This window comes from Malaclemys terrapin, chromosome 17 (genome assembly GCF_027887155.1).
Source record: "Malaclemys terrapin pileata isolate rMalTer1 chromosome 17, rMalTer1.hap1, whole genome shotgun sequence".
Classification (NCBI taxonomy): Eukaryota; Metazoa; Chordata; order Testudines; family Emydidae; genus Malaclemys; species Malaclemys terrapin.
Window position 1 is genome coordinate 26,913,974 of NC_071521.1, and position 24,595 is coordinate 26,938,568.

The window sequence follows — 24,595 nt, forward strand, 5'->3', positions numbered from 1 at the left end:
ACAGAGAGCCAGAGCAGTACCTGCAGCAGGGAGCAGGAGTTGCTGTTGGCCTCAGAGGGACAGGCCCTGCAGCGCCTCGGGCACCTGGCGCAAGTGCCGCATGATACGGAGCTGGCGCATCACATTGGCCGTGACGTCCTCATGCTGCAAGGGAACGAGAACCTGTCTGAGACTCAGATGCCTCCGAGGAATCAGGGGGGATTAACGGCCCCTGGAACCAGCAGCATTTCCACCCAGCCCCTGCCCACCTCTGAGGGATGGATTCCCCCTCCTGACCCCCAGGATGGAGTCTTGTTGTCCTTCCTAGTGACCTCCAGTGGCAACCCCCCTCCTTGTACGGGGAGCTCCTGCCACCTCCCCCTCAGTGCCCCTGACAGCTGTTCCACCTCCAATCCACAGCTCAAGTTCTCAGACCCCTCTCCTCCAGCCCCACCCAGGTTGGGTAGGGAGGGGACTGTAGCGGGGGGGGACAGGAGGGATTCTGGCAGCAGTGAAGTGGGATGTGGGGAGGTTGAGACTTTTCCCCAAGTCACCCCAGCCACTAATGCTGAAGCCGCAGAATGGCAGCCCTGGTGAATGGGACGGATCGGCAGCCCCTGCTGACTGAATCCTCCTGTTCTCTCCAGCAGGGCCGGCTTTAGGAAGGGCGGGGCCCAATTCGAACATTTTTGTCGGGGCCCCGGCAGGGATGACTAACAAAAAAAAATGTAAAAAAAACCTTTCATTTCTTCCATGTATTATTTACTTTCCATAACTATATAAATAATAAAATTATATATTATGTACATTGCATCATATATGCTGTTGATCGGTTATTAATGAGCTCCGTTTCACGTGTGTGGGTCCCCGCCACTCCCTGGGGGTGTGCTAGGGTGACCAGATGTCCTGATTTTATAGGGACAGTCCCGATTTTTGGGTCTTTTTCTTATAGGATCCTATTTATCCCCCACCCCTTGTCCTGAGTTTTTCACACTTGCTGTCTGGTCACCCTAGTGGTGTGCACATGTGTGGGTCCCAGCTGCTCCCTGCCCCCCTCATTGAAGCAGGTGTGCAGGGTTACTGCCCTGGGAACTGCAGGGCACCAGTGGACATGGGGCTGGCTGGTGGCAGGGCAGGGGCTCACTGGAGGTAGGGTCTGGCTGCAGGCAGGGCAAGGGGTGCGGGGCTGGCTGGAGACAGGGGTGTGTGGGGCTGGCTGGCTTTGGGCAGGGCCGCAGGGGGGTGCGGCAGGGGTTGCCTGGAGACAGGGCAGAGGGTGCGGCAGAGGCTGGCTGTGGGCAGGGGGTGCAGGGCTGGCTGCAGGCAGGGCAGGGGGGCGGGGCTGGTGCGGGCAGAACAGGGGGGGCGGGGCTGGAGGTAAGGCAGGGGTGCCGCAGGGGCTGGCTGCGGACAGGGGGTGCAGGTCTGGCTGCAGACGGGGCTGGCTGCGGTCAGGGCAGGGGGTGCGGGGCTGGTGCAGGGACGGGGTGCAGCAGAGGCAGCTGGAGCCCCGGCCCTTTAAATAGCCCCCGAGCCCCCCGCTATCCATGGGCTCTGGGGGCTATTTAAAGGGCCCAGGGCTCCCCTGCTTCTACCGCCCCGGCCCTTTAAATAGCCGCGGGAGCCCTGGGGAAGCAGCGGGGCTCCAGTGGCTATTTAAAGGGCCGGGGCGGTAGAGGCAGCAGGAGCTCCGGACTTTTTAAATAGCCCCCAGAGCCCCACAGCCCTACCCCAGTGCTCCAGCAGTGGGGGTCTGGTAGCAATTTAAAGGGTCTGGGGCTCCGGCCCCTGCTGGGAGCCCTAATTCCTTTAAATTGCCCCCTGGGGAAGCCGGGCCACCCTGGTACTGCACACCAGCTCTTGCCGGTACACTGTACCGGGGCTTGGGCCCGGGGCCCGATTCAGAGGAATTGGTTGAATTGGCCTAAAGCCGGCCCTGGTGGGGGTATGGCCACAGAGCCGCAGGGAGGGGAACCCTGAGGTGTGGGGGCTGGGTGGGTACTGGGAGTTCCTCCTGAAGGGACAGGGGTTGGCCAAGGTCACACAGCCCCGGGGTGTGGGAGGGGGACTGGCTGAGGGCACTCAGAGTCCCAGGAAATGGGGGGGGGGCTGAGGGGAGGGACTGGCCAGGGGCACTCAGAGCTCGGGGGGGGGCTGTCCGGGGGGGCACTAACAGCCCCAGGAGGTGGGTGGGGGAAGGGCACACAGGATTTCAGGAATTGCCTGGCAGTGAAGAGCTGCTGGCGGCAGGGAGGAGCCAGCCGTGACATTCCCCACTTGGGATCCCTGGCTGGGCTAGTGGCTATGGGGGCCCGTGGCCAAGCTGCAGCGGAAGGTGACCTGAAGGAAATGCCTCGGCCTCGGCCTCCTGCTAGGAAGGGCCTGGGCCAGACAATGACCCACCGCGCAGTGTCCCAGCTCCCTGCCCCACACCTGCGGGGCACGGCCCCTCCTCTGTAGGGAGGTTGGCATGTACCTTAGTGCTGCTTCCTCCATCCCCAAAGGCCTCTCCCAGCCAGTCTCTGGCAACCCCTGCCATTCAATACGCACATTACCCTGCTGTGACATACCGGGGGGGGGGACCCCTCGGGGATGCGGGGGCTGTCACACAGCTGGGCAATTTAACCCGGCTGGGCCGGGGTGACTGTCTCCCTGGAGCTGGGGGTGTCAGCCCAGGTGTCTCTCTGCCCTTCCCCCAAGTCGCGCCCGGGCAAGGTGGGAGCGCCCCACGTTGCGTTCCAGCCCCACATTCGCACCCACAAGTGCTGGTGGGTTCCAATCCCAGCTGAACACGCCCACCCGGCCTTAGTGCAGAGCAGAAGGGCCCAGCGCTGCCCCACAGACCCTCTGGCTCTCCGAACCCGCTCTTACCCATCACCGCAGCACGTCTGGCCCAGGCTGAACGCTGCTGCTCTGGGCAGAGAGGCTGGCACTTCTTGCTCCTGCCGTACGAGGGGCAGGTGCTGCTACCGACTGCTCCCGCTAACCCCCGCCCTGCTGCGCACTGGGGATGCTGCCCTGCTGTGGAGCTCTCAGGTGTCTTGAACTGGAATTTGTTTGGAGAGAAACTGCTAAGGAGCCTTATCAGCCCCGAGCAGAGAGTACCAGGGAGCCTGCCTGGGTCGGGCGGGTCTGGTACAGCCTCCCCCAGATAAGGCTCTTCCCTGGACCTGCCACCCATTGGAATCTGGAATGATTCCCTCCGAGGTAACACCCGGGGCAGCCAGGGCAGGGCAGGGCACGGCCTGCTCCCCTGGAGCGTTAGGGCTTTCAGGAGTCAGAAGTGTCAGCAGAGCAGGTTGTACGTTAAAGCAGCGAAGGCAGTTGGGGGGCAGAGGAATTGGGTGCTTTGCCATTGCACTTGATCAGCTCAATTTGAAAATTCTTTCAAAGGAAATCCAGATGTATACATCTGACTGGGGTACATGTACACACATACACACGCACACTCACATGTGCACACACTCATGTGCACATACACCTACACACATGTACACAAACATATATATACACATGTACACATACACGCACACACGCTGTCCCTGGAGCGCCCCAGGATGCGACTGACGGGGTGGCTGGCTATTATGGAGGCAGAAGGGGGTTGGGAGAAAATAATCAAGAAGAACTTTTGCTGAAAATGCAAACCTAAGCTGGAAATCTGTGCAGGGCTGGGCTCAGCGAAAATGATCTTTTGAGCTGTTCTTATTAACCGTGGTCCTGTACTTCCTGGTTTGCGTCGGACCCAGGCAGGAGACTGGGCTGCTCTCAGCTGTAGAAGCCATTGGAATGAGCCAGGTCGGAATGAGCCAGGCCCTCGGAGCCTTCTGCCACCAATCGCCCCATCAGTCACTGATCCACACCAAACCACGTCCTTCCAGTCAGGCAGTTTCATATGCACACGTCAAACCCTTGGTTTGCCACTCAGACACCACGGTGATGGGCACAGTAAGGACCGAGAGACGCTAAACAGGCAGACAGACAAGGAAATAGTGGCCCTGCCTACAGGTGTGTGTGTGGTGCAAACGGATGAACACCAGTTGCTGGCTGAAGGCACAACCTTAATTCCCGCATCTCCTGTCTGTCAGCTATCGTTCGCTTGGCAGCCTGAGCTCCGATTTCTAACGCAGCGTTTTGCTCTGGCCTATTGTGGTTCTCATGTTCGGGGGCGCCTTGGCCCCTGGTATCAGGAGCAGTGCTAAGGAGGCTGCTTTTCAAAGGTCCTAAAGTAGAGTTGTCAACTTTCTACTTGCACAAAACCAAACGTCCTTGACCCAACCCCTTTCATGCCCTTCCCCAAGGCCCCACCCCCACTCACTCCAGCCCAGCCCAGCTCCCTCAGTCGCTCGCTCTCACACCCTCACTCACTGTCACTGGGCTGGGGCTGGGGGTTGGAGTGCAGGGAGGGGGTGAGGGCTCCGGTGGGGATGCGGGCTCTGGGATTGGGCTGGAGATTAGGGGTTTGGGGTGTCAGAGGGGGATCCGGGCTGGGGCAGAGGGTTGGGGTGCGGACTCTGGGAGGGAGTTTGGGTGCAGGAGGTGGCTCAGGGCTAGGGTAGGAGATTGGGGTGCGGGTGGGGGTGTGGGGTCTGGGAGGGATTAGGGTACAGGAGGGGGTTCCGACCTGGGGCAGGGGGTTGGGGTGCCGGGTGTGAGGTCTGGGAGGGAATTTGGGTGTGGGAGGGGGTTCCGACCTGGGGCAGGGTTTCTGGGTGCGAGCTCCGGTCAGGCGGCGCTTACCTCAGCCGGCTCCTGGTCAATGGCACACCGGTGCTAAGGCAGGCTCCCTGCCTGCCCTGGCTCCGCAGGGCTCCCAGAAGCGGTCAGCACGTCCCTGCAGCCCCTAGGAGGAGGCATGGCCAGGCAGCATTGTGTGCTGCCTGCGCCCACAGGCCCCGCAGCTCCCATTGGCCATGGTTCCCGGCCAATGGGAGCTGCAGAGCCGGCACTCGGGGTGAGGCCATCGAGTGAAGCTTCCTTATCGCCCCTGCGCCTAGGGGCTCCAGGGATGTGCCGGCCACTTCCGGGAGCCCCACGCAGCTAGGGCAGGAAGGGAGTCTGTCTTAGCCCCGCTGCGCCACCAACCGGCCAGACTTTCAATGGCCCGGTGGGCGGTGCTGACCGGAGCTGCCAGGGTCCCTTTTCCAGCAGGCGTTCCGGTCGAAAACCCGACACCTGCCAACCCTGTGTCGAAGGCCCTGATTTGTGAGTGAGCTAAGCCTCCAGCCTCCTGCGCTAAATGAGCTCCCTTAACCTTTTCCTGCACCCCATCCCCACCCCCCCTTTACCTCCTTCATCTGCCCGGTGTGGGGTGTTGTGACCCTAGAGCGTGAGTTCCTTGCCACAAGGCCTGTCCTCTTGTCCCTGGGGGTGCAGTGCCCAGTCCCAGTCACCCTGCCTCCAGACTGAGTGTGACGAAGTGGGAATGGTCTTAATGTTTTCTCTGAATACTGTGTGGGTGCCTCAGTTTCCCCTATGCATTTCTTAAGTACCTAGGTGATGGAATAAGGGTGTGATTGTTGCAGAGCCCCAGAGAGCAGGGGTGTGCAGGGGTCTCCACAGAGAATGGCCGACACCCTCTCTCCTGGCAACTGATGGCCTGGGCCCATCCCCTGCAAGGTGCCAACTGAAGGTGTTGGAGAACAAAGAGATCAGGTGACCTCTTGGCCCAGGAAAGAGACAAAGGCTGGAGGGTTTCAGTTTGGAGCTGGCTGGGGAAACGGAGGGAGGCCCAGCACCGGGGTCTGGGCTCCCTACCCCCAAGATGGACCTGACTGAGGCATCCTGTTCTCTGTACCTACAAGCTCTCTTTTGGACTGTGATCCTGTCCTCTAATAAACCGTCTGTTTTACTGGCTGGCTGAGAGTCCCGGTGAATTGCAGGAAGTGGAGGGTGCAGGGCCCTGACTCCCCCATCCTCCGTGACAACTGGGGCCTCCAGGTAACGCTGCAGTAGGAAGATGTCACGGGTTCCTGTTATTACTGTCTGAGTCATGTTATCATTATCTGTCCTCCGGCTTTGGGTGGGTCCATGCTGCGGATTTGCTTGTGTCCCACAGTGTCTAATGGGGTTGGAATCCCGCAGGTTTGTTATCCTGGGGGAGCTCAGCGTCCGTGTGACTAGTGCCAGGGACATGTGTGTGTGATCTCCTGGCCACATGGAGCCCTCCCAGGCCGCCCTGTTCTGGGCACACCTGGATCTGACTGTCAGCCGAGGGCCGAGCACTGGGCATATAACCAATGTTCTGACTTGATCCCAGCTTCATGGCCCGGAGATCCTGGCCTGTCCTCCCCCCCCACAGGGGACAGACCCCCACAAAGATGGTTGGCCTGGAGGGGGTTTGGCTCCTGTCAGTTTTCAGGAGATGCTGGTGTAAGGGGACTGTTGCCCCCGTACTAACACTCAGTGGGGGTGTTTTGGTTGGCTGCTCCCAGCACTAAAAGGGGAGGGGTCGATGGGAAATCAGGGGCCTGAGACGGACAGTCCCCAGGAACAATGGGGAGAGGCCAATGCTCCAGATCAGCCTGATTGACAGGGCGGGCAGCTAATCAGCATGACAGGAGGGCAGGTGGGTCCCGTCCTCTGTGTGAGTTGGAATGGCCTGGGTCAGACAGAGGGGGCAGAGCTAAGGAGAGAGCAGGGGCCCGAGCTGAGCCGGGGAGCAGAACCGGGCCAGATCCAGAGGGGCCAGAGGCGCAGCCCAGAGAGAGCAGAGCTGCCCTGGGAGCGGAGCTGCAGCCACAGAGCCGGGGGCCAGAGGCGCAGCCCAGGGAGCTGGAGGCAGAGCAGCAGCAGCCGTGCTGAGGCCGAGTGGAGCTGGGGCTGGAGCCGTCCGGAGCCGGGTGCGGGGAGCAGCTGGGGAGATGAGGGGGACCCTAGGCAGTGGGCCCAGCGCAGGGAGACGCCTCAGCCAAGAGGCTCTGCAGGCCAGACTTGGGGGGGATCGTAACCCTGACAGGGCGGGGGCGACGCTGGAAAAAAGGGTCCTGTAGGATTACCATACGTCCGGTTTTTCCCGGACATGTTCGGCTTTTCGGCAATCAAACCCCCGTCCGGGAGGAATTGCCAAAAAGCCGAACAAGTCCGGGAAAAATACCGGCCGGGCACTTCCCCTCCCACGGCTGCTCTGCTCCTCCCCGGACTCAGACTTCGGCTCTGTTTAACAGCCGAGCTGCCCGAGCCAGCGCTACCGGCTTCGGGCAGCCCCCTTGCCTCCAGACCCTGCGCCGCCGGAGCAGAGCAGCTGGAGCAGGGGAGAAGAAGTGCCCGGCCGGCAGCTGGGTCCGGAGGCACGGGGGCTGCCCGAAGCCGGTAGCGCTGGCTCGGGCAGCTTGGCTCTTAAACAGAGCCGAAGTCTGAGTCAGGGGAGGAGCAGAGCAGCTGGAGCCCGGGAGAGGAAGTGCCCAGCCAGGGGCGCAGGGTCCGGAGGCATAGGGGCTGCCCGAAGCCCGAGCGCTACCGGCTTCACGGTTTGCCGGGCAGCCTCCAGACCCTGCGCCCCCGGCTGGGCGCGTCCCCTCCCAGGCTCCAGCCGGTAGCGCTCGGGCAGCCCTTTTCATGTGGCTGGGAGGGAGGAGGGGGAGTTAGGGCGGGGACTTTGGGGGAAGGGGTGGGAAAAGGGCGGAGTTGGGGCGGGGCCAGGAAAGGGGCGGGACTAGGGCCCGTGGAGTGTCCTCTTTTTTTATATTTTAAATATGGTAACCCTAGGGTCCTGCCCCCTAGAGCCTGAGAGCGTGTGGCCACCGCCCGAGCAAGTGTCCAACCCGCAGCGTCTCTGCAGCACAGCCAGGGCCTGAGAAGCAGCCTGGGACCTACAAGGAACAGCCTGTGACCTGCCCTGATGTCCAGAGACACTGGTTGTGATGTTCCCTGCCACAGAGCCGGGTGATGTGTTTTCCTTTAACTTTTCCCATTTTTCCTTATTCTTTTCTTTAGATTAATTGTTAATTAAACAACTTGTATTTGCTTTAAATTGTATGAAATGTGGGTCAGGGAGGTGCCCAGTGCAGAGAGAGCACCCCGGAGTGGGGACACCCTAGCCCCTGTCCTAGGTGACCACAGCAGGGTTGGGGGTCGAGCCCCCCAGGAATCCTGGGCCCAGCCTTGTCGGGGTTATGAGGACTCTGCCAGACAGGAGAGTGGAAGGGGAGTCCTCAAGGGCAGGGAGGGCTCTGGGTGAAGGAAGTGGGAGCGAGGACTCAGATCCTTTCGCTAGTCCACTTCACCGGGGTAGTGCAGAAGCCAGGAAAGTTCCCCACAATAGCGGGACCATTCCCCCGCTTACACTGGCAGGGCCGGACCCCAAACCACAGGCCAAGGGGCCACTGAGCACAATCACACGGTGACCACAGCCACAAGCTGCTCCCCATCCCTGCTGGATGAATGTTGGGTGAGACACAGAGACAGCGCTTGGGAGCCACAAACCCTCTACCAGCTGGGCAAAGCTGGGAATGTGACGACAAGACAACACACCTGACTTCAGGTGCTTTGGGTGGATGTTCCTGATTGCATGGGTGTGTTGTCGGCACAGAGTGCCCGAGGACAGCAACAGTGGGGTTCGTTGCCCGGTGTGCTTCGCACCAATAAACACACCAGGGGGAGAAGCAAACAAAGTTTATTTGAACATGGAAGGAGAGAGTTTGGTTTACTTAGGCCTAGTGCAGGAAGGCTTCATTGACACTTGTGGTCATCTACCCTTCCGAGTTACCTAGGGTGAGGCCTAGTGACGTCAACAACTCCCTCCTTTGAGAATACTCAACAAGCTTTTGGCTGAGTTTTCTCATATTCTGTGGACAAGATACGATTGAGTGCCATGAAGCTGGGGTTTTCAATGAGAGGGTATGCCGGGATTTTTGGGGAACAGGGGGCACAAAGCTTACGGAGGAGCATTTTAAAACAAGCAATTAGGAGGAGGGTGACCAGGCACAGTACCACACCTGCGAGGAGGAGACGCACAAGGCCACCCCCCAGTCCTTCCAGGTCGGGCAACCAACTTTAAAGGGAATTGAAACCTGTGGGTTCCCTTTCCTGGGCCTTTCACTGCTCAAAAGCCTGTTCGGCTGACAGGACGTGCTTATTAATGTCCTGTGATTTTTCCGGGACATAAGTACAATATTCACTTCCAATAAGGGCACACACCCCGCCTTGGGAAGCTAAAACATAATCTAAGGCCTGTCTGTTTTGCAGGGACAGCAACCGGAGCTGGTAAAGTTCTGAGTTAAGGCTTTTTTTTATGGCCAAGGTTTCATTGGCGAACTTGGTGAGAAACACAGAGAGCCTACGATAAAATTGGGTTAGCCGTCCCACCCCATAGGATGGGAGGAGAATCATACCCAACCTGTCTCCTTTTGTAATGGGCTCTGGGGTGGCATACAAAGAGCTACGCTGTCTGGGGCGGCCAGGGGGCAGTTTAGGGAGGACACGAAGGGGAGGGGCAAGATATCATAGAGAAGGGGGAGGGATAGCTCAGTGGTTTGAGCACTGGCCTGCTAAACCCAGGGTTGTGAGTTCAATCCTTGAGGGGGCCACTTGGGGATCTGAGGCAAAATCAGTACCTGGTCCTGCTAGTGAAGGCAGGGGGCTGGACTCCATGACCTTTCAAGGTCCCTTCCAGTTCTAGGAGATGGGATATCTCCATTAATTTATTATTTTATAGCAGCTTCCATACCACCGATGCGGTAGCCACTTATAGGCAGAGATTCCGCAAATGTAAAAGGAGTGGCCATTTCCTACCAAGCCATTATAACCGCTGCGCCACCTGTTTGTTTTTTTGTCATTAAACGTTGCGAACCGGGCAGTAGAGTTGGATCTGCCATTAACATAGACAGGGATGGAGGCGCTACTGTCAGGGGATAAATAATACTGACAGGTGCTATTCCCAGCGGACGAGGTGTGATTGCTGGACTTGAACTGTCTATAGCACACCAACCCGGGGGCCACTGACCGCAGCCTAATATGGGAAGGGATCTGCGTTGAGTTGGTCTGCGGCTTCCAGGGGTCGTCCCTTAATGCATACTGGGATTCAATGGTACAGTTTTGCGACAAGCGGGTACCCAAGGTATTTCTTCCCCTACTGAACCATCCCCAACAGATATCTGACCAATTTTGGGAAACTGCTCTCCAGGGTAATCCTGCTGTGTGGTGTGGGACTTGGGAGCATACCCAGCAGTTAGAGAGCTTAAACTCTTGGGCAAAGCAAACCTTCAAGGACACATATGTGTTTGTTTCCAAGTTAGTAGGGATTCCTTTCCATCCGCATGTGGTCGGGGGGAAACGGGAGGTAACGAAAGGAGTGTCCCTATGGCAAAGAGCACCACTGTGGCAGACCCTGGACCTGGACTCATGCTGGGCAGGTGACCCTAAGGCCTAACAATTACAATTCCCCAAATACCCACAAAATAACAATTACCAATAGCAGGCAGACTAAAAGCAAAAGGGACCAGGCCACCAGGTTAGGCCGGCCCTGTGAAAATAAACACAACCAACGCTCAGAGTTCTCGCGGGGAGGGTGCAGCGGCTGTCCAAAGAGGCTAGAGGGCATTCCCCACAGACCTTATTGTCTTTTGAATAACAGTTTAAGTCCCAGGTCGTCGCTGGCAGTCTTTTATGCAGGCTGGACGGTCCACCATTCAGGAGCGGGCACTGCTTTTACACGAGAGTGATGGATCCAGTTTTTGTGTCCTTCGACCTTTGCTGCTGTGTGGGAGACCAGCAGGACGGTGTGGGGTCCCTTCCACTTCTCTTGGAGAGGCTCGTCCTTCCAGGTCCGAACAAGTACGGAGTCACCTGGCTGCAAGGAGTGGATCGGGGCATCCAGCGGGAGAGGCTGCAAATCTTTGGTATACCTGTGGCGAGAACAAAGAACAGCAGACAGAGAGCACATGTACTGAGATAAGAAACCACAGCTTACCTCCCACTCCCCTGCCAGAACCGGTGTACCGTTCATAGGCCATGCCCTTCCAAACATAATCTCGAAGGGACTGAGCCCTAACCTGCCCTTTGGGAGAGCGCGAATGCGGAGCAAAACAAGGGGTAGAGCATCAGGCCACTTAAGGGAAGCCTCTTGGCAGACCTTTGAGAGGTGCCGCTTAAGTGTCTGATTTGTGCATTCCACTACCCCACTGGCCTGCGGTCGCCATGGAGTGTGGAGCTTCCAGGGGATTTGCAGGGCATCCGATATCTTTTGAACAACTTGAGATGTGAACAAGTATCAGGGGGTAGCCGTGTTAGCCTGTATCTACAAAAACAACAAGGAGTCTGGTGGCACCTTAAAGACTAACAGATTTATTTGGGCATAAGCTTTCGTGAGTAAAAACCTCACTTCTTCGGATGCATAGAGTGAATGCACTTCGGATGCACTTTCACTCTATGCATCCGAAGAAGTGAGGTTTTTACTCACGAAAGCTTATGCCCAAATAAATCTGTTAGTCTTTAAGGTGCCACCAGACTCCTTGTTGTTTTTGAGATGTGAAGTGTGTGAAGAGTGGCTGGTGGCACTGACACTCCTAGTCGAGGGTTGTTTTTTTGGCAGACTAGACATTCAGCCTGCACCTGGGAGGCCAGGGGTCTAAGTCCAGAGGTTAGAAAATATTTATTCATAAGCTGGGTAAGAGCCTCTCTTCCTGTGTGGGTGGACTGATGTAGTTTCTGTAGTACTGGCCGTATTAGATTCCTTGGTAGGAGGATTTTTCCTTCCGTGGAGTGGAGCCATCCCTCCTTTTCCTGGAGCCTAAGTGTGTCGGTTAGGTTCCTCTCTTCGTGAGAGTACTGAGGGGTCGGGAGCTTCCCCACTGATGGGATGAGGGCATGCATATGGGCATCTTCAGCTTCCTGCGGTTCCAGGGTAGCAGCTCGCTTGGCCTCTCTGTCCACCCTGGCATTACCCTTAGCCACATCTTGATCTTCCCTTTGATGAGCCTTGCAGTGCATCACTGCTACCGCTGAGGGGATCTGTACCGCTTCTAAAAGCCGGAGAATTTGAGGCCCATGTTTAACCGGAGAGCCTTGGGCTGTCAACATTCCTCTTTGCTTCCACAGACCGGCATGAGCGTGTAGTACTCCAAAGGCATATCTGGAATCAGTAAAAATGTTAACTCTTTTCCCTTTTGACAGTTCAAGTGCACGGGTTAAGGCTACCAATTCAGCCAGCTGGGCTGATGTCCCAGCAGGCAAACCCTCTGCTTCCACGGTTTCGTGGAGAGATACAATAGCATAGCCAGCCCTCCTTTGTCCGTTTACAACTGTGCTACTGCCGTCCGTATACCACTCAGAATCTGCAGTTGGGAGGGGTTGATCTTTTAAGTCTGGGCGGCTGGAGTATTGGACATCTATGATCTCCAGACAGTCGTGTTCCTGCTCCTCTGTCTCCGGTAACAGGGTGGCTGGGTTAAGGGAGGGACAGGTTTGTAGGGTAACTTCAGGATTTTCTACAAGTTTTGCCTGATACCGAGCAACCCGAGCCTGTGTAAGCCAGAGACCACCCTTAGTATCCAGCAGGGCTTGAACCATATGGGGAATATACACTTGCACAATTCCCCCCAGTGTCAGTTTCTCAGCTTCCCCAAGCACTAGGGCAGTTGCTGCGACTGCCCGCAAGCATGCCGGCCACCCCTTGGCAACTTGATCCAGTTGCTTAGAGAAATATGCCACGGGACGTTTCCAGGTGCCTAATAACTGAGTAAGCACTCCCAGGGCCACCCCTTTCCTCTCATGCACATACAGTTGAAATGGCTTAGTGGGGTCTGGCAGACCCAGGGCTGGGACTTCCATCAGTTTCCTTTTTAAGATTTTAAATGCCCTGTCCGCTTCTGGGGACCAGTGAAAGGGGTCATGATCTGCTCGCTTAACACATTCATACAAGGGTTTAGCCCACAGTCCATACTCTGGGATCCATATTCTGCAAAAACCTGCCATGCCCAGAAATGCTCGGAGTCGTTTACGGTTGCTAGGGATAGGAATTTGACAGATAGCCTCCTTTCTTTTGTTTGAAAGCTGACGTTCCCCCTGCCTTAGGTGAAATCCCAGATACCAAACTTCTGAAAGCGCAATTTGAGCTTTGCTTTGAGCTACCCTGTATCCTCGGAGTCCAACAAAGTTCAGGAGACTCACAGTAGCTCTGAGACAGGGGATTAGAACCACAGCAGCAATTAGTAAGTCATTTACATATTGCAGGAGGAGGACCCTGTCCTCGTTGTTCCACTCCTCCAAGTCTCTAGCCAGGGCCTGGCCGAACAGAGTGGGGGAATTTTTAAATCCCTGGGCCAGCACTGTCCAGCAAAGCTGCTTTTGAACCCTTCTGTTGTCCTCCCACTCGAAGGAGAAAATCTCTTGAGATTGGGGATCGACCGGAATCGTGAAGAAAGCATCCTTCAAATCTAGGACAGAAAAATGGGTGTACTGCCCCCCTATAGAGGCCAACAGCGTATACGGGTTTGGAACGAGGGGGTGCAGAGTCTTAACCCACTCATTAACCGCCCTCAGGTCCTGGACCAGCCGGTATGTGCCATTGGGCTTTCGTACAGGCAAGATGGGAGTGTTCCAGGCTGACTGGCATTCTCGAAGTACCCCGCACTTTAGGAACTGGTCTATAGTCTCCTGCAGTCCCTCTCTGGCTTCCCTCTTGATCGGATACTGTTTGATTCGCACTGGGCTTTTTCCTGGGAGAAGCTGAATATGAACAGGGGGTTGACGGGCTGCCTTTCCTGGGACCCCTGATGCCCAGACAAGGGAATACACCTGGTCCTCCCACTCACTCCATTCTGGGGCTTGCATGGCTGAGGGTTCAATTGCAAGTGTCATTATCCAGGCATTCTCTGGGGGTAAGGTGAGGGTTATTTCATCTTGGGTGAAATGCAGGGTGGCACCTAAGCGACAAAGCAGGTCCCGTCCCAGTAGAGGCGTTGGACAATCGGGGAGGTAAACCAGTCTGTGAGATAGAGTTCTGTTTCCCAAAGCACATTCTGCTGGGGCATACACTGGGCACTTGGTTCCTTTCCCTGTGGCACCCACCACAGTGAGGGACACTGACACAGGCAGCTGAAGGGGTTGGTTTATGGCGGTTTGTGCAGCTCCAGAGTCTATTAAAAAGTCTATGTCCGAATCTCCCACCCACATGTTGACTCGGGGTTCCGGGGGCAGGATAGTCCGTCTCCCCTGACACCCCTATTCTTGATCCTCTGCTGCCATCATAGGGGTACCTTCCCTTTCGGGGCACTCATTTTTCCAATGTCCCTCCTTTCGGCATCTGGCACACTGGTTGTGACCCAGACGCCTTTCCTGTGAGCCAGGGTACCCACGCCCACGTCCTCTCATTCCCCGGCCCCTTCCGCCTTCCTGAAATCTTCCCCTGCCACCAGCCTGTACTGCTGCAACCATCATTTTCACTTGCCTCTTTTCCTTTTCTCCCTCCCTAAGGCTGTAAGCCCTGTTTGCAGTTTCCAGAATCTGTGCCATGGTCACGCCTATTAAATCCTCCTTTTTTGTAGTTTCCTTTTAATATCAGGGGTGGCACGGCTGGTAAAGATACCCTTTATGATTGCCTCAGTTTCCCATTCAGCGGGGTCTGCAGTAGTCGTTTGCCTGATGGTATCCCGAATACGCTGCAGAAAAGCAACCGGACTCTCTTGTGGCTCCTGTACTAGCTCATACGGCTTAGCCCAATTGTTATGTCGGACAGCCGAGTGTCGGAGGCCATGTAAAAGGAGCTCCTTGTAGGAGGTGAGACGGGTTTGGCCCACAGGGTCATTAGGGTTCCACCCGGGATCTGCTAGGGGGACCATGTCCGCGGGCACCGGGTCGTGATTTGGATTCAGATCATGTCTCCGCTGTGTCTCCTCCCTTGCTTTAGACACAACCTGATTACGCTCCACCTCAGACAGCAGGGTCCGCATAAGGACATTACAATCATCCCAGTCAGGTTTACAGCTAGCCAGGCACCCTTCAAAGACAGAGATAAACTTGCTTGGGTTCGTAGAGAATTCCCCTGCCTGTGCCTTAAAGGCTGCTAGGTTCACCGGGTTAAAACGCACGTGCACATAGACCTGCATAGTAGTGGCCGGGCGTTTTTGTGATCCTGGGCGGGCCACCACGGTCTCAGTAACTAATGGATAGAATCCCACCGAGGGGCAATCTCTGGAGCCCGAGGCACCCTGTCTTTATATGGTGGGGGTGTTGGAGCCGAAGGGGACACCGACTCTGTCATCACAACCGGGGGAGGGTTCTGGGGACTAACAGTAGTTACTACCGAACCTGTCGGAGTCAAATTACACCTTTGCAAAAGATCTGATCTATCTCTTAACAACATAAACAACTGTGCATACATATGTTCATTCCATTTACCCGTACGCTGACAAAACAGAAGCAATTGAAGGATCGTATTATAATTAAGTGATCCCTCCGGTGGCCACCTTTCCTGGTCCTCTAGCTGATATTGAGGCCAGTCTACTGTACAGAATCTTTTCAGTTTACTTTTAATCAACGGATCCGATCCAAACACTTTCCAGTTCACCAGAATGCATTCTAAGGGCGTACACCTTGCCCTGCCTGCAGTACTCTGTCCCTGCCCCATATTCTAGGGAGACTCTGGGCGTCCCCAGGACAAAACAGGTAAAGTCCCCACTGGACTGTTCCTACCTTATCCACAGGACCGGTTCCCCACCGTCGTCCGCAGCTGCTTCTCCACTGCTCGAGCGTGTTGCACCGTTGTGCCCTCCGGGGTCGACCAAACCACGTCTCCGCCGAGGCCCCCGGTAAAGTCACCAGTGTGCGCTGGGCGTCGGTCGTCGCCGTAATCCGTCGACCTCCGAGAGGGGTCCGGGCAAGGCTAAATTTCAGCCTCGAGCCCACGTTGGGCACCAAGACTGTTGCCGGCACAGAGTGCCTGAGGACAGCAACAGCGGGGTTCGTTGCCCAGTGTGCTTCGCGCCAATAAACACACCAGGGGGAGAAGCAAACAAAGTTTATTTGAGATCTCAAAGCGGGTGCTAGGAGACTGACATGTCTCAGATAAAGCACACCAACAGAAACAGTTTTTTTTCTTTTATACATTTTGTAGTTAAGCCTCACCCTCCCATCCCCCTCTAGCCCTCCCTTCCTCCCCCCCCTGCATTCCTCCGTTTACCCCTCCCATCCCTGGTAATAGTTACTAAGCAAATAGCAATTACATTTAAGCAGTTAGATTATTTTGGCAGCTATAAGTTTAGCTTGTTAGTAACACTTCTTGAATTCAAGTATCAGAGGGGTAGCCGTGTTAGTCTGAATCTGTAAAAAGCAACAGAGGGTCCTGTGGCACCTTTGAGACTAACAGAAGTATTGGGAGCATAAGCTTTCGTGGGTAAGAACCTCACTTCGATAGATGCAAGACTTGCATCTGAAGAAGTGAGGTTCTTACCCACGAAAGCTTATGCTCCCAATACTTCTGTTAGTCTCAAAGGTGCCACAGGACCCTCTGTTACTTCTTGAATTATTATCTTGTCCCTTTTCTTTGATTCATTATCTCCCCTTTCAGCCAGAGGTATGCAGGCCTCATTATTACCGCTTGGTACCGGTAAGGGGGGTTACCACTGATAGCTGGCTGCTTACACATTCCAATTGCACCTGGCTTTCGACGTCTAAACTTTTTAGAGTTTCAACATGGAAGGATAGAGTTTGGTTCACTTAGGCCTAGTGCAGGAAGGCTTCATTGATACTTATGGTCGTCTACCCTCCCGAGTTACCTAGGGTGATGCCCAGTGACGTCAACAGGTGGGTCCCTTTAAGATGTTCAGGTTGTGTATTTCCAGGGTGAGAACTGGGGCTGACAGGGCCAGCAGGCCGGTGAGGAGCAGGAGACGAGGGCACCAGGCAGCTGCAAAAGGGAAGAGCCGGTGAGAAGCTGGGAACACAAACCCGCCCTTCAGAAGCCGCGACTCCCAGTTCCCTCTGCTAGGACAGTGCCCCCTGGAGCAGCCAGCTCAGAGCACACTCCGCTGCTCCGCGCTCACAGCAGCCCAGAGGGGAGGGGAGCTGGGGAGCCAGGCGGGGCGATTGGGAACGTGGGGGCAAGGTGGTGACCGGGGTAAGGGGAATTATGGGAGAGAAGAGCATTGGGGGAGGAGTGTCTGGAGGGCTGGACCAGGGTTGTGGGGGAACCTGTGGTTCTGGGGAGCCCCGTGCATGGTTGCTTGAAGCTGCCGCCTCTGTTCCCTGGCACAGCCCTATGGGAAGCCCTAGTTGCCTTGCTGTGGAGACAGTCACTGTTGCCCAGCCCAGATTCCCAGCTCAGGCCAGTCCCACAGTCAGGCTCCCCCGTCCATCCCCCTACACACAGACATCCTCCCCCGAGATTTCCAGAGCCCTGCTTAGCCCTGCCTGCCCCCACCCCTGCTCCACCCGTAGCCTGTCTCCCAGGGCCCAGCCCACGCCCCGTGCTGCCCAGCCAGCCTCCCTGTCTCACTGTAGCTCTGCAGGGCGCAGTGGGATCAGATAATGCTGCTGAAGAGGGAAGATGAACATGCCCCTTTTCTGTTGGCAGCTTGCGTGTAACCTCATGGCCTGGGAATGGGACTGGCATCAGTGCCAGGTGCGGCTCAGGAACAAAGAACAGGGATTTCGCTGGCCAGACCACTGTCTAACGTCCCAGGTCCCCATCCCCCCGTGTGCTCTGAGGGGAGTGTGAGAAGCTGCCCGTGGCAACAGGCAGGGGCCGGCCAGGAGCCCCGTATTGGGAGGGAACTGGGAGATTTCAAACCAAAGCATTTTCAAATTGTGACGGGTTGGATCACAGAAACCCCCTTGGGAGCTGCCACCAGATGTGCAAAGACTACCCCTGCTTCTGTTTTCCCTGCCAGGTCAGGACTCCAGCACCCTGTCTTGCTGAGCCAGACACTCCTGTCTGGCTGAGCCAGACACTCCTGTCTGGCTCCAACATAGACCCAGGGTCTGAATCACTTGTTCCAAAGCTGCAAGTTTACCTGAAAACAGCTCACAGTAGTGTGCTTGTCTTTAGCACTCAGATGCCCAACTCCCAATGGGGTCTAAACCCAGATAAATTCGTTTTACCCTGCATAAAGCTTATGCAGGGCAAACTCATAAATTGTTCGCCCTCTATAACACTGATAGAGAGATATGCACAGTTGTTTGCTCCGCCAGGTATTAATACATACTCGGAGTGAATTACTAAATAGAAAGTGATTTTATTAAATACAGACAGTAGGATTTAAGTGGTTCAAAGTAGTAACAGACAGAACAAAGTAAGTCACCAAGCAAAATAAAATAAAATGCGCAAATCTATGCCTAATCAAACTGAATACAGATAATTTCCTTACCAGTTCCAGAGTGCTCCCTTTTACAGGCTAATCTCCTTTTAGCCTGGGTCCAGCAATCACTCACACCCCCTGCAGTTACTGTCCTTTGTTTTAGTCTCCTTCAAGTATCCTGGGGTGGGGTACTGTCCTTTGTTTTAGTCTCCTTCAAGTATCCTGGGGTGGGGTGGAGAGGCTCCTTCTTTAGCCAGCTGAAGACAACATGGAGGGGTCTCCCACAGGTTTAAGTAGACTCTCTCTTGTGGGTAAAAAGAAGAACAGGAGTACTTGTGGCACCTTAGAGACTAACAAATTTATTAGAGCATAAGCTTTCGTGGACTACAGCCCACTTCATCGGATGCATATAGAATGGAACATATATTGAGGAGATATATATACACACATACAGAGAGCATAAACAGGTGGGAGTTGTCTTACCAACTCTGAGAGGCCAATTAATTAAGAGAAAAAAAACTTTTGAAGTGATAATCAAGCTAGCCAAGTACAGACAGTTTGATAAGAAGTGTGAGAATACTTACAAGGGGAGATAGATTCAATGTTTGTAATGGCTCAGCCATTCCCAGTCCTTATTCAAACCGGAGTTGATTGTGTCTAGTTTGCATATCAATTCTAGCTCTGCAGTCTCTCTTTGGAGTCTGTTTTTGAAGTTTTTCTGTTGTAATATAGCCACCCGCAGGTCTGTCACTGAATGACCAGACAGGTTAAAGTGTTCTCCCACTGGTTTTTGAGTATTTTGATTCCTGATGTCTCTTGTGGGTGGAGACCCTCCCTCTTCCCTCCTCCCTCCTATGCAAAGCCCAGCTCCAAGATGGAGTTTTGGAGTCACCTGGGCAAGTCACATGCCCCTGCATGACTCAGTCTTTGCAGGCCGACGCCATTGTCCACATGGCATCTTGCATGTCTCCAGGAAGACTTCTCATGTGGATTGGAGCATTCCAAGATGCATTGTTCCCTAAGTGTCTCCTGATCAGGTACTTAACCTGGCGAATTCCTTCCTAAAGAAGCTGACCAAATGCCTCACAAAGCTTACTTAGAAATCAGGCAAGCATACAGCCCATATTCTTAAGCTCGAGTAGAAAATGATATATATGTACAAATAGGATGAATAGATATAGTAGACCATAACCTTTACGGAGATATGTTACATGGCACAGGCAGCAGAAAACATATTCCAGTTATGTCATCCATACATTTATAAGCACCCCCTCCCCATAAAGCCAGAGCAGAGACCCACCCTGGTACCCTCCTCAGCCTGGCCACAGCCCCGCATCACTGCCAAGAACCATCAGCATGAGGGGGCCGGGCACCAATCCCAGAGGCATGATAGGCTCTGCCTGCATCGGGCACCAACAGGCTCCTTCCCTCTGGGCCAGGGCCCGTTCGCACATGCGCAGGGCGGCTCCCTGGGCCCAGCTCCCAGCCCTGAGCTCAGGCTCCCCTGGGCCCTGCTGTGTCCCTGCAGGGACAGCACATGTCTCTCCGACAGCCCCTTCTCAAAGGGTGGGAGAAGGGCTGGCAGCAGGCAGGAGAGGCAGGATTTCCTGCCAGCTCTCCAGCCAGCCAGGGCTCTGAGGGATGGGGCAGGAGGCCAGCTTCTCCTGTGTGCCCATCCCCAGCCAATCAGGGCTATGGAGGCAGGGCCAGTCCTCAAAGCACTGCTCCTGATCCATCCAGTGCAGGTGTCATGACTTCGACTAACCCAGACTCCCCTTAGCTGCTCTACCTGGCTCCTGGCCGCTCCCCTCCAGTCTGGCCCAAATGCAGCCACCAACCTCACTGCCCGCTCCCGTGGCTCTGCCCACACCACCCAGAGGCCGATTAAGGCTTATTGGGGTGCTGGGTACAAAGAACATTTGGTCTCCCCAGCTCCCCTCACCATGGGGTCCTGCCCCTTGGTCCTCCTCTTCCCCCCAAGGCTCCACTCCCAGGCCTGGCTTGAAGCTGGCCTGTGGTAAGAGCTGCCCAGCGACCCGAAGTCACAGTGGGGAGGCCCGGACTCTCCACCTACCCTGGGTGGCATTCCCTGGGGGTGGGGATACAGACTCTGGCTGCTCTCGGGCTCCCTGGCCCCCCACCCTGGGAAGGTGGAGGGTCCAGGGCTCCCCACAACTGGCCCCGGCTCCCTGGGTGCCTCTTACCACAGCCAGGCTCCAGCTTCCAGCCTGGCAGGAGACAGAGCCACAGGGGACGAGGACAAGCGGGGCCACAGTTCTGGAGCCAGTGGCACCCTCACTTCTGCACAGGTTCCAGCGCTCCTGCAGGGGCCCCCAAATTGGCTGGCGCCCCTGGGCACGGGCCCTGTGGGCCTGTGCATTAATCTCCCATTGGTTCTGCCACCCTTTACTCATACGGATAACAGCACTTCAGCACCCCTGCACTCAACACTATCATGAACTGTACCCACAGCACCCAAAACGGATCCCTTTGGCAAAACAGCTCCATCGGCTCATTACCTAGGCACAGTAGCGTGTCTGTGCAAATACAGCCTGTTCCTGAACTCTTCCCCCCAGCTCACGGCTAGATGTTAGGGGAGAGCTCATTCACCCCCTGCTTACGTTGCCTAGGGTTACCATATTTCAGCAATCAAAAAAGAGGACGTGAGGAGCCCCGCCCTAGCCCCGCCCCCGTCCTGTCCTAGCCCTCCCCTGCCCCTTCCACTCCCTCCCACTTCCTGCCCCCTCAGAACCCTCAACCCTCCCCCCCACTCCTTGTCTCCTGGGACCCCTGCCCCTAACTGCCCCCCCAGGACTCCACCCCCTCCCTAAGCCTCCCTGCCTCTTGTCCCCTGACTGCCCCCTCCTGAGACCTTCCCCACATCCTAACTGGCCCCCTAGGACCCTACCCCCTACCTGTCCCCTGACTGCCCAAAACCTTATCCACCCCCCCCCAGAAACCCCCCCGAACTCCCAACCCCCCCCGCTCCTTGTCCCCTGACTGCCCCCTCCTGGGACCCCTGCTCCTAACTGCCCCCCAGGACTCCACCCCCTACCTAAGCCTCCCTGCCTCTTGTCCCCTGACTGCCCCCTCCTGAGACCCTCCCCCCATCCTAACTGGCCCCCTAGGACCATACCCCCTACCTGTACCCTGACTGCCCCAACCCTTATCCACACCCCCACCCCCAGACAGACCCCTGGGACTCCCACGCCCCATCCAACCACTCCCCACCCCCTGACAGCCCCCCCCAGAACTCCCAACCCATCTAAACCCCTCTGCTCCCTGTCCGCTGACTGCTCCGATCCCTCTCCCCACCCCTGCCCCCTGGCAGCCCCGCCCCCAGAACCCCCAAACACCCCCCCGCTCCTTGTTCCCTGACTGCCCCCTCCTGGGACCCCTGCTCCTAACTGCCCTCCAGAACCCCACCCCCTACCTAAGACTCCCTGTTCCTTGTCCCCTAACTGCCCCCTCCTGAGACCCCCCCACCTGTACTCTGACTGCCCAAAACCTTACACCCCCAACCCCCAGACAGCCCCCCCCGAACTCCTGACCCATCCAACCCTCCCCCTGCTCCCTGTCTCTTGACTACCCCCCCCCAGAACCTCCCTGCCGCTTCTCTGGCCCCCGGCCCCCTTACTGTGCTGCAGAGCAGCGCGCTCGGCAGCGGGGGAGGGGAGCAGGCTCGGAGCTCCAGACTGCCGGAGGCCGAGGCGAACGGCCGGCCGGTGATTTGCGAATGCAGCGGGGGGAGGGAGGGAGAGAGAGGAGGGGAGTGGTCTCAAGTTGCAGGGGAGAGGAGGGGGAAGTGGAGGAAGGGCTCTGGCTGCCGGAGCCCCGTGCGAGTGGCACCATCCGGCCGGCTGCCCTGTAAGCTGCGCACGCTCTGCATGGGGGGGGAAATCCGGACATTTACAAATTCCCCCCGGACGCTATTTTTAACTCAAAAAAGCCGGACATGTCCGGGGGAATCCGGACGAATGGTAACCCTAACGTTGCCGACAAGGGGCTTTAATAACACCTAAAGACTGTTAAGCCAGGGATTTCCCCTTCCAAAAAGACCCTTTACGCCAAAAGAAGGAAAAGTGACCTGGAGCGGGGCAGTAACCCTGCTCCGAGGAGAAGAGGTTAAAGGCAGTTGAGATAGGCTGCTTGAAGAGGCAGCCACAGCTTTGGCCCTGCTAGAAGGGCTAAGGGAGGAGCTGGCTCAGTCTCACTCCAGCTGGGAGTGGGAAGGGCCTGGCTGCCGGGGAGCACAGGGGACCTGAAGCAGAGCAGGGCTGGGGATGGGCAAGAGGAGTTGGGGGGCTCCAGCTTGGCAATTCCCCAGGCTGAGGCTTGGTAAGGCCCAGGGTGGTACTGGGGCTGCAGAGGTGCCGCCTGGGCATAGGCAGAAGCAGCTGATCCAATGCCCTTGCCAGCGATGAGTGGCCATGACAGATGCAGTCTGCCCCAGAGAAAGGGGGCTCGATGACGACTGGCAGGAGCCACTGAGGCAAGGTGGGCATGGGGGAGGGGGTTCCCCTGGGAAGGGAGACCCAGAGTGTGAAGGTAAGGGGCACTGGGGTCTGTGAGGGACATGGGGGCTGGAAGCAGGAGAGACACTGGCCAGCAGGAGGCGCTCCTAGTGCTGGAATTGAGCTAATTCCTGGATGACCAGCAGGAGGTGCCGCGCCAGTGAGTCAGCGATCTGCTACGTGGCCAAATAAACTAGTTCATTTGAAGCAGTAAAACAAGAGTTCTGTGATTAAACCCCTCAGCCCCTTAGAAAGGCACAGCGGGTGCGGGAGCCTGGAGGGACGAGGGGAGGGTAGTGCATGGAAGGAGGGGTCGTGTGGGCATCAATGCAGAACGGTCTAGTTAACGGCCCCTAAATGCACTTTCTGCACAGAACTACTGCAGCTTCCCAAGCCCCAAACTGCACAAAGTCTGGAAACGGACAATTCAGGGATTCAGCCAGTTCCCCCCGGTCACATCACCGGGGTCACTCCACAGGCTTAGCCTGGCTGCTCTGCCCCCGGGCCAGGCTGCCCTTTGGTCTGTGAACAGCCCTGGAAATGGGGTGGGATGCACGGCTGGACAAGGGACGTTTTTAGGAAGCTCTGCAGTGCAGGTTGCAGAGCAATGGGAGTTGAGGCAAGGAAACTAGTTGGACGTGTTGTCAGTTTCAGGGGATAAAGTTGAGTGGCCAGTTTCAGACTGCTGGAGTGGAAGGTCCTAGACCAGTGGGGCGGTGCTGGGTTCCTTTCATTGTCCGTCTCCAGACTTCCTGACGTTCGGTGTCCAAAGGCCTCATTGTTTTGTCCAGAAAATGTAGTCATTGCTTTGGACGGTAGATGGCCCCACTGACACACGTTCAGCATTAACTCTTCTTACGGGTTGTGGGGAGGGATTGCTGAACAGTTTGCATTCCCTTCTGTAGAGAGCAAACAAAGCAATTCCCAGCCCGGAGCAGAGCAGATCCATTCTCCTGTGTCTCTCTTGTGCTGTGTGTACACGAGCAAACGGCCTGTTCCTCTCTCATGCTGCCCCCTCTCCTGCCGTATTTGCCATTGCAACAAAGTTGACTTTTTCCCACAGAAAATTTTGCTTTCCCCGAAACCACATAGGAATATTGGCTGTATACTTGCTTGATTTTAACTAGCCTAGTAGAGCATTTGGACAGCTTCCTGAGAAAAGTGCAAATTAGGTGCCCAATCAAAAACCACTTCAGCCAACAATGAACTTGAAGATGCCAATCCACATCAGAGCCTTCCCAGGATTGTGGCTTGGCTGGTAAAAACTGACTCATGCACGGACATGTGACTTGCCCATGTGACTCCAGAACTCCATCTTGGAGCTGGACTTTGCATAGGAGAGAGGAGGGGGTCTCCACCCGCAAGAGAAAGTTTATTTAACCCCCTGGGAGACCCCTCCATTTTGTCTTCAGCTGGCTAAAGGGATAGCCTCTCCACCCCCAAGAATACCTGAAAGAGACTGGAACAAAGGACAGTGACTACAGGGAGTGTGAGTGATTGCTGGACCCAGACTAGAAGGAGACTAGTCTGTAAAAAGGAGCATTCTGGAACTGGGGAGGTTTTTATCTGTACCCAGTTGTATTACTGTATTAGGCTCAGACATGCGTGTTTTATTTTATTTTACTTGGTAATTCACTCTGTTCTGTCTGTTACTACTTGGAACCACTTCAATCCTACTTTCTGTATTTAATAAAATCACTTTTTCCTTATTAATTAACCCAGAGTATGTATTGATACCTGGGGCGGGCGGCAAACAGCTGTGCATATCTCTCTATCAGTGTTATAGAGGGCAAACAATTTCTGAGTTTACCCTGTATAAGTAGGGGTGTGGAGAGGGGTCGAGACAGGCAGGGACAGGGAGCGGGGTGGTTA

The 24,595-nt window shown here is 56.0% G+C and overlaps 1 long non-coding RNA gene across 1 annotated transcript; it reads right to left on the minus strand.

The window, feature by feature from the left end:
- Nucleotides 1-8,574: 8,574 nt before the first annotated feature.
- Nucleotides 8,575-15,972, minus strand: LOC128825043 (uncharacterized). Its single transcript, XR_008442581.1, has 2 exons — nt 15,607-15,972; nt 8,575-10,820 (listed from the first exon to the last, which is right to left on the minus strand). It is a non-coding gene; the product is annotated as an uncharacterized LOC128825043 (long non-coding RNA).
- Between the last annotated feature and the right edge of the window lie 8,623 nt (nt 15,973-24,595).